This window comes from Mixophyes fleayi, chromosome 2, assembly GCF_038048845.1.
Source record: "Mixophyes fleayi isolate aMixFle1 chromosome 2, aMixFle1.hap1, whole genome shotgun sequence".
In the NCBI taxonomy this organism is placed as follows: Eukaryota; Metazoa; Chordata; class Amphibia; order Anura; family Limnodynastidae; genus Mixophyes; species Mixophyes fleayi.
The window spans coordinates 268248438-268259158 of NC_134403.1; the positions used below are offsets into that span (position 1 = coordinate 268248438).

Below are 10721 nucleotides of genomic sequence, written 5' to 3' on the forward strand. Positions count from 1 at the left end.
AATGAGACTGATTTTTATATTTTTATTTATTGTTTTTCAGTCAGTACAGAAACACAAAACAAAACAACCCAAAAAGAAAAACAGAACAAAAAACACATGCAGTGCAGTGTATTCCCTGGGTTTTAAATAGCTCATGTTACAATCATAAGCAAAAGAATTCCTAAACATTTTCCTATATAACAATCTGTGCCAAAGTGGATTTAAGCTCCTTTGATAAGGCTAGAGACACATGACGATTGTTGATCCTTGCCAATTGGCTTCTCTACGCTCCATGTATTGTGGTTGACCTGGTCCTTTAAGGGGTGTAAATTATTTGATGAATTTGGAGTGATATGCGAGTCGCTGAAGTTTGCTCAGACTGATTCATCCATCTCTATCGTAGACTTGTCCACTATCCAACCCCAAAACCATGCAAAACTATAGCTCTGCATTTATTTTACCCCCTTCCTTTAACAGTAAACAGTACAGTCGTCTAGCACAATATCACTTCATGTGTGTAGAGTAGAATAACCTGGAATCCAAAAATGTATACAGTGTTGAGCAATGTAAAAGTGCTCCTACCAACAAAAAAAATAAATTGTATGGCATGGGTTAATCCTCACCAGCAGTTTTGGTTTGATGTAGACTTAACTACTGTTAGCATAACTCCACAGAAGAAAAGCATTCGAACTTTAGAATCTAGTTTCATTGTTAATATGATTATGTTGAGCTTCATCATCATGTTGCTCAATATTAGATAGGCACTGTACTACTGCCCCTGTAAGATAGAAATAGAACTCTGCTCCCTAGTTTGCAAAAGGGATGGACATCATCTTTACTAATAATAATAGTTTTAAAAAAAGACAATAACCAAAAACATGGCATGTTCTGAGCCCTAAACAACACTCTAGCAATGGACCATTCCCTCCACCTCAAATACCTATACTCATTCCCCACATTACATCGCCTGCCACACTTATTTTACAAAGCTTTATACAGACACAGAAGCAGGTAAATGATAATAAAGCCAAAATATACTTTTTTTTTTATTTTCCTTTAACAAAGTAGACTCTGGACTGTTTCAGGAAGTCTGGATGTTGCTTTCCCAGTATAGAAGAGACCATGGATATTTTTCACATACTTTGAAGCAGTGGTTGAAGTGGTAGTATGGAAAATGTAAGTGAATGAAATGTGCTAGTTTTACAATCAAAGCAGTAGGAGAAGTGGCGTTATGGCATACCATCGTATATTGGCCCAATTTGACCACTGATTAGAAGGCCTAAATATACCCCCCTCCTCACTATATATAGATATCAAGATCTATTAAGCCAATAGTACCACTTGCTGTGAAGCAAAAGCCAAGGCTGCAGTATACCATTACTTCTTAACTTCTTTTCACCCAGTAAAGCCACAATGCTAAGCTTCTACCAGAAAAAGGTAATCAATAAGAACTATGAACTTACTTAACTGGTAAAGAAAGACTTTACTGATAATAATTATAAATACATACTTGCTTACTTTTTGGCTCTCCCCTCGCATCCTTTGCAAAAGACAAGGGTCCAGATCATGATAATCACATCAAGGCCCTGCCCACTTCACAAGATAGATCCAGGATCTGAGCACGTGGCCTACTCTCCCCGAAATTCGGAAGACTTACGGACATTCAGGGACATTAGACAAGTACGAATAAAGATAGCTGTAGCTAAGCCCAACAGGCTACTCCCCGTGGGTGTGCTCTATTAATACGGACATTCAGAAGCTGGTGAAAATGATCCAAGTTACAACCACTATAAGCTCATGTGTCAAAACCTTACCTCACAAGTGGAAGTCTATAACATGCATTATTTTTACCAAATATCAATTACAGAAGTGGCCCCCAAGGTTTTCTATGAACGGTTAAGGGTGTATTAATATAGAACATTTTTTAGATATTAATATACTCACAAAAAAACTTTTACACTTGTGACAATGTCATTATGAAATTTCCTGCCCTGTCTATGTAAATTACCATGGAAGGGCAATGTTTTCGGAAGGGTATATCAGCGACATGAAAAAAATTTCAGTTATTTAGAAAACCAAAACATACAAATGACAGGTATTAGTTTCTGCAGCCCTTTTACAGAGACATCAGTGACACCACCCTCCCAACAACGTTTCTCCAACGACAGGATGCACATAGCGGAAGACAGTGAATCATTTACTGGCAGAGACCTTTCACCAGCCTTATGCAATGATAAGAAAATATAATCCAACAACAACACAGGTCAATAAAAAATTAACTGTTAATCGCTTTCAGTTCTGAAACTCACAGCTATAGGGTAAAAAGACTGCACAGGTGTAAAGTTACATGCTAAAAACTAATGAATAGATTTAATTTTTTTTTATAACCATCACAGAATAACACATATAAACACTTTATTATCTAAAAACACATATTAACAGTGTCTTTCTGGAACAAACATTTTTTTATTACCATTGCTTTCCTGCAAACATTTATTAAGGCACACAAACTAAATATAAATGGCACCAATTACACCACCATATTTACATGCAGTAGGACCAAAGTAGAAGACATTAAAAGAGCTTAATTTTCCTTGAGATCATAGTGGTCAGCATACACATACAATTCCTTCTGATACTTAAGTATATTGAATGATTAATTTACACAAAGAAATGGTCAACACATGGCCTTAGCCCAGTGATTCCCACACTGTGTGCCGTGGCTCCCTGGGGTGCTGCGGCAATCTCACAGGGGTGCCTTGAAAAAATTATGAAGACCCTAAGGGTGCCTTGAACTGAGAAAGTTTGGAATCCACTGCCTTAGCCTGTAATTGCATTACAGATTTCTGTACTGACCCCTGGTAAAGACAGACTGCTAAAGGACTTTACTACTTTTAAACAAGACCTGTCTACCTTAACTACCCCCTACATGCAGCAATTAAGTGGGTTCCTTCAAAGGACCTCTGCCCAGGACACCCCCCCCCCCCCCCCGCCCCTCCCAAATCCTCCATTAACTGTGTATTTATTACAGTGCAATAAGCCATAAACCTGGAGAAAACAGACATTTTCTTTGGAAAATGGCCATTGCACAATTTAGAAGGGATTAACGAAGAGGAAATCAGATTTCTCCTGCATTAACCTACTTTTTCGCAGGTTACCACAGTCCCCATAGAACCCTATGGTGACTGCGCTGTTTGCTTTTCGCCGTTTCATAAATTACTGATGCCATCTCAGGATGCCGCTGTCTAACCTGTGCCTATTAGGTCCACTGAAGCCGGAATGGCTTTGCATGATTCTCCACTGGGTCAAATCCTATGCGCAAACTTTAGCCGCGAAAATGCATTGCACCTTTAGCATTTGCTGGCAGAGCTAGGCTGCCAGTAAACAATAAAAACTGTTTGCATAGGAGGGGGTTCTTTGAAGGGTCTCCTTGAGAAGTCTTGGTCTAATAAATTGAGCCAGTACTGCATTATATATTGCTGCGATTTGCAGAGATACATAATGAGTGGTACCTCTGCATAGTGATAATTATAAGAAAGAAATCATGAACCGAATTTTGGCCATTTCGCAGAGGACAAATGTTCTGGCGATAAACTCTTCAGAGTTCTAGCTTTGCCATTTTGTACTGTATATGCAAATTCTGTGGAATGTGTAGTCTAATTAGAGCGGAAATGACGACAGTATCAATTAATTCTGCTTTGTGGTGTGGCAGGAGTATAACAATTGGTAGAATTCCACTTGGAACACTTAAGGCGTAATTTCAAAGCCAAATGTGGAATGAGATGAAGATTCCATGGAACAGTTTTGATCATTTCATTCATATGGAAACATATCTGGTCATTCAGCAAATGTGCCAAATGACCAGATAGCAGCATGTGTAAAGTTCAGGACAAAAATCAATCCTTGATGCCAATCATACAAATAGTCAATGTGCCCAGATGGAAAAAGCGAGAAAGTTATCCTAAGATTTAGTATTGAAAAATACAAATAATATTAAGTTCTATAATGCCCAGAAGTAGTTACACAAAAATATTCATATAGGTTAGGCAATCTTTAAAGGGACAAACAATGCCAACAGCAGCGCTATGTTTGTTGGACAGGCACGACAATGAACAAGGTGCGCTGGTATGTTTAAAATATTATTTTGGACAAATCAGTTTTAAACATGATGAACCAATATCAACATATTATCAATAGTTTATCAAGGCACAAAAACCCAATTATTTCCCTCTTCATTTTATCATTGCTTTAATAAAGAGAGGAGTAAAAATATTAAAATAACCAAACTGTCCCTTTGCTACCTAAATATCGGGTAATAAGCGCAATCTCAGAAACAATATACCCATATAATTTTCACAATCATATACAATAGAAAGTATGTGTATTTTGCTTAAATAGTCCAAGCCAAAGGGGGTGTGTGAATAAGTCCTCAGTAATCAGAGGAAGGAGAGAGATAAGTTTGTGAGACTCAAGTACTGTTAAGTGCAAAAGCATCAAAATCAGGGTCTAATGTATTTTATTTTTTACCAACTACTAATATTTTTATTAATTTTTTACAAATATTCTATTTTATTTCCTGCCTTGAAACCAAATTGAACCAGCTCCAGCATGTGCCAACTTAACAGCCACCACTACCAGCTTTGTACGTCATGAGAAAGATTTCATTTACAGCATACATGCAGCAGTTAGTCAGCAAGTGATTTTAAGAACAATATATTCTTTGAGTTGCATATTAACTAGAAACTCCACAGCATGTAAAATAAGAGACACATAGTGGCTTCTATTGCGCAGACAACAGGGGTTGGCTCGTGTTGACAGCAAGGTGGCATCTGCCCTCAGGGCTGGGTCACTGCGATACCTGTATTTTTATTCCCCTTTAAAATGTTCCCAATAGGCTGCTGAGCAGAGTCTCACCCACCCCCGAGCTAAAACTTACCAGCCAGCCCCGGGGAGCAGTTATATAATATAAAGAAATGGCTCTTAAAAACCAGTAAACAAACACTCAAAGTTAATCCAAAAATAAAAATACATCTTTTAATATTAACAAATCTGTAAATCAAAGTTGCAAGTTCGTGACAGAATTAAAGATACTTTGCATTGTATGTGTTTGTTCTGTATCCCAGAGTCAGCTGTTTGTTTTTCATTTTACCTTTTTTTATTACATTAGTGTTATGTATTTATGAATCAGCCATACTGAACTCATACTTAATCACATAGTAACAAAACATTTTAACTACAAATACTTATTCCATGTGCAGTTACACATTTAACCATACCATTAAAATAATCAAGATGGTGACATTACATTTATGGGCCTAGAAAATGACTATGTAACTTTAAAATAAATACAGTATCATCTAACAACAGAGTAAATTTCAGACATGGGGGGCTCATGAACATGCATTTCATTACTGGCTTGAGAGACTGATTAACAAGTATTATAGTCATTTAGCGTGCAAAGAGGGTTTTACAGCATAGAGGGTGATCAAGTCTCAGAAATAGTTAGGGTAATAAAATATGCATGGGATTATAAAGTCACTTGTTCAAGAATAAGTTTAATTGAAGATAAGGAGTTACTGTCCCGCCTTATCTGCCCTTTTGCCAACTTGTTATACAAGATACACCTACTGAGTCCCAAAGCACAACATTCCTGATTTTCACGGAAAGAGGGTGTGCTCTAACTATCATACAGTTCTATGAAAAACAGTGAAACCATAAAACACAAGTTATAATAGTATTAATTTTATACATAGTGCCATCATTAAAACTGATTAAAATACAGTATTGGTATTATATAAATTGACTAAATGTATTTTTTTTAAATTAAACCACCAAACAGGCATGGTAGGAAAGAAATAGGCAACAGGTAACAACAGGTTACTACTTACATATGTTAGGACTTCTTACGGAGTATAATTATGGTATGCACTTTTTAGATACAAAGACTGCTTTCAAAAACGTAATCAGTTGCTGTTTTTTGCTTTTTAAAAATATGTAAAATAAAAATTCTGAGCACTTAATAGATGTCCTCACTTCTGACAAATATTTATATTACTAAAAAAAGACGAAATCTTAAAAATAAAATATGCTAGGGAAGCAATATTTTTTTTACCCTCATTGGGACCGATTATTGCCCTTTATAAACTGTACAAAGACAAAGTAGTTACTAATTAACTTACCACAATAACTGTAAATCCAGATGGTCAGATGGAGTCTGAACAACTCAAAAGTATAAACGGCTTTAAATCCCTCTACAGCGGCAAACTGTATCCTCTCCTACAACTCAGTGTCCTTTCTGGTATCTCCCTAAATCAACAACACAGGTTAAAACTCACCTGTCTGTCCCTCCTTCCATACCTTGCTCTCTCCCTCTGCCCCTACGTGGTGACGGAGGGGGCGGAGCCCCAGCGGACAGAGAGGTTCCTGTAACCAATCAAGGATCTCCCGACCTGCGGCATGTGCAGGTACATCGGGAACGCTGGAGGAAATTAACCCATTAACGCTGTTAATGAATCTACAACCAAAGTTCCTAGTATGATAAATTAGATACGGTGAACCTCACCAAAAATGCAATAACGAATGGCATGGTACATTAAAAGTAACGCGTTTTCCATATAACCAATATAATTCATCTTTATGATAAAAATGAATTATATTAGTTATATGGAAAACGCGTTACTTTACTTCTATTGCTGTTATTATTTTCTCATGATGGTCACAGTATGATGAGTTTTATACAGGCCTAATGTAAATAATTCACCCTCCAAGCCTGCGCCAACACAAATTAACAGGACCGTAGTAGCCCATCTTAGGGATAAGCACCATTCGTGAAATATTTACCCCTATCCACTGAGTTGCAACAGACTCGCTAATACCACCAGCGCCTGTAATAGGCTTCTGTAACAGTGAACACAAGGAAATTTAAAAGGGCGAGTAGTTCTGCTACATTAGGGTAAAAGGCTTCAGGGGCGGGCTGGGCTGGGGTGCACGGGGGCATCCGTCCCCCAGGCGGCTCAGTCTGACCCCTGTTCGGGCCGGCCTCCCCCCGTGGATGCATGTTTTTCTTTAACATTACCTGCGGCCGCATCACATGACAGGCGATGCGGCCGTGTCATCAATGACGCGCCCGCATTGCGCGTCATTTGATGCGGCCGCCTGTGCGCCCCTCAGGCTGAACTGTGCCAGCCCGCACCTGAAAGGCTTGCAGTTAAAATTGGGCCCTTTTAGCAGAAAGCCTGCTAAATCAATCAATCTCTCTCTCTCTCTATATACTAGTATACTAGAGATCCTCAGGCTCGGTTTTCTGAAAACCAAACCCACCCGAACTTAGGGGATCCGAGTAGGCTCTCGATTTTTTTCTAAAATCCCTATTTATTTATTTTTGGGTTTTTTCCCCCTACATTATTATTAACCTCAATAACACTAATTTCAAGTCATTTGCAGTCAATTTTGACCACCTCACAGGTCACAATATTATTTTCATACACTTTCAAACAAAGACTGCAGCGACCTGGCTGGATGCTAAGCAACAGAGCAATGGCTGAAACACACGGCAGTTTCTAGCACATCTAGGAAACATTGCCACACAGCAGTATCAGTAAAGAAAAGTGGTGCAAGATGGAATTGTCCTTGGATCATGAAATCAGTTATGGTTCATTTGATCGCTGCACCCGTTCCTTGGATAACTATGGTAATTCTACAGCTAATATTTGGGGATGAGCGCTAGACCCCCCCACCCCCCGCCCAGGGATGGGTGCTTTTATCCAATCCAGGGTGCCAGACAATGCACTAAAAAGAGCCATTGTAATTCACAGCAAAAAGCAAGTTCATCAGTGATTTTCGAATCAGCCCTAATTCCCAAAAAATTATAATATAGTTAGGTACCTTTGACGTAAAGTGCAGATTACAAACACTTTGTGCAATACTTATGAAACAGCAGCAAAGTGGAAGGTAATACATATACACGGTTATTTAGACATCCATGCTTACATTACTTCTTCAAGCAATTTTGTTCTTTGTTAATAAAACTATTGTCTTTATACCATTCAAAAAAATGTAAAAATAATCCTCCACCATTCTTTGGATATTGATAGTTGGTAGTAGGATCAGGTGGAGTTACAGCAGAGGTGTCTCTATCTCAATTATTTTACAGTAGACAAGACCAGGGGCTAGATTTACTAAGCTGCGGGTTTGAAAAAGTGGGAATGTTGCCTATAGCAACCAACCAGATTCTAGCTTTCATTTTGTAGAAGGTACTAAATAAATGAAAGCTAGAATTTGATTGGTTGCCCTCCACCACATCCTTATGTTGAACCTTAAAAAGGACATCCACACTTTAACAAACCAAGCACTTCTGTTTGGGCCCCCACAAAACAAGCTAACAATGGGCTTAAGGCACCTAAGGTAACAGTGCTGTTAATGAACTCTACTGTGGCAAGATGTTGTTGTCATCATTCTCAGCCTCATCCTCACCCTCATCAGTTTTCACATCATCCTCACATATTATTAATCCATCAGCGCTGGAATCCACAATTACATAAGTCTCAGTATTTTGATGTTATTGGCGGGGAAGGCCTTCCTCGTGGAAACTGAAGTTCATTTTCATGAACATCATCTTTTCCACATTTTGAGGAAGTAGCCTCCTACGATTGCTGACAAGGTTCCCGGCTGTACTGAAAACTCTCTCCGAGTACACACTGGAGGGTGGGCAGCTTAGGCAGTGCAAAGCGAGTTGGTAGATGGGTCTCCAGATTCCCTTTTTTTTCTCCCAGTATGTAAATGGGCTGTCTGATCTGCCTATTTCTATGCTGTCGTGAAAATAATCCTCCACCATCCTCTGGATGTTGATTCTTTTAGAGCCGACCAGATGTCAAAATGTTGTGCTGAGTCATTTGCATCATCCCTGGGTCTCTTGGGAAAGCTACGTTTTTTCCTAGCAGCAGTTGAGTGAGAAACTGAAGGAGGAGACGCCGTTCTGTTACGTAACACTTCAGCTGTCATCTTGCTCACCAGGAGCTCCTTACATCTCTTCAGATCTGGGTCAGTTGGAAACAAAGAGAAGACATAGCTCTTAAACGGAGGATCAAGCACAGTCGCCAGAATGTAGTGATCCGATTTCAAGATTTTGATAACTCTTTGATCCTGGCGAAGCGAATAAAGTACTTGATCTACAAGTCCGACATATTTAGCGTAATTGATTTGTTTAATCTCCTCCTTCAGTTCTCAAGCTGCTTTCCCAAAAGTCTAATTAAGGGAATCACTTGACTCAAGCTAGCAGTGTCTGAACTCACTTCACAGGTGACTACTTTGAATGGTTTCAGCACCTTGCACAACATGAAAAGTATTCTTCACAGTGCTTAACTAAAATACATCCACCCTCCTTTCCCAATGTCATGGCTTGAGGATTAAGCGTGGATGGCTTTTGGCTGTTCCTCCATCCGCAGAAGCATATACAGGGTGGAATTCCACTTTGTCACCACCCCTTGCTTCAGTTGGTGGCAGGGCAAATTAAATTGCTCTTGTAGCTGCTGCAATCTTCTACATGCTGTTGCCGAATGCCAGAAATGTCCAGATATTTTATGGGCCACAGACAGCATCTCATAGATTGTAAGCTTGCGAGCAGGGCCTTATCACCTCTTTGTCTGTTTTACCCAGTTTGTGTATTAGTTTACTATGTTTGTCCCCAATTGTAAAGCCCTACGGAATATGTTGACGCTATATAAATAAATGATGATGATGATGATCTCCTGCACGTCCCTGTCTTTTTTTAAAAAAGTTCTGCACCACCAAGTTTATTGTGTGAGCAAAACAGGGAATGTGATGGAATTCACCAAGCTGTAATGCTCTCACAATATTGGTGGCATTATCAGAAATTACATATCCTGGGGAGAGTCCAAGCGGGATTAGCCATGTTGCATTGACATCCCTTTAGTCTTTCAAACAGTTTGTTAGCAGTATGCCTCTTAGTGAAGCCGGTGATACACAGAGTAGCCTGCCTCTGACAAATGTGACGTACCTGGGTACATGCTGCTGCTGTTCCTGCTGGTGAAGGCGAATCACCAACCCAGTGGGCTGTCACAGTCATATAATCTTTAGTTTGCCCAGTTCCGCTTGTCCACATATCTGTGGTTAAGTGTACAGTGGGTACATTTTGTAGCCCAATAATTACATTTTTACAAACCTTCTAGTAGAGGTGAGGAATAGCTTTTCTAGTGAAATGGTGTTGTGATGAAATTTTGTAATGGGGACACAAGACCCCAAGTAACTGTCTAAAGCCAGCTGCATTAATAGTGGATATTGGACGCAGATCTAATACTAGCATAGTCGCAATGGCGTCTGTGATCCGCTTTGCGACTGGGTGACAGCTTTCATACTTGCTTCCTCTTGCAAAGGATTGTTTAACAGTCAATTGTTGTAAACTACTAGTAGAAGAATAAAAATCCTGTGCGCTCACTGGCTAATTGATTTAAAACTACTAGTAGTCTTCTTCTTGGTCTGCTTCCGGGATGAAGATTCACCCCCAGCAGCAGCAGCAGCAGCAACAGTGGGACTAATGCTCAAGAATTCTTCTGAGGAATCCAGGATAGTGGTGGAGTAATCTAGCCTTAGCAACTTGGATGCAGGGCTAACTCCAATTGCTACTGAAGATATTGATGAGGATGGTGTTGAGGGTGTAGATTGCAGGCATCGGGATGTAGGTGAGAGAAGAGTCCTAGCTGATGATGGACTGCTTGTTGTTAATT

The 10721-nt window shown here is 39.4% G+C and overlaps 1 protein-coding gene across 2 annotated transcripts in view; it reads right to left on the reverse strand.

Moving 5' to 3' along the window:
- C2H1orf116 (chromosome 2 C1orf116 homolog) overlaps positions 1-6330 on the reverse strand; it is a 29867-nt gene extending 23537 nt beyond the window's left edge. Inside the window, exon 1 of one of the 2 annotated variants that reach the window (XM_075196181.1) lies at positions 6159-6330. The gene's annotated coding sequence lies outside the window, so the exon portion shown is untranslated. Of the gene's footprint in view, positions 1-1489; positions 1630-6158 lie in introns of those variants that run through there. The other variant, XM_075196184.1, reaches the window with a different exon arrangement.
- Positions 6331-10721: the final 4391 nt, after the last annotated feature.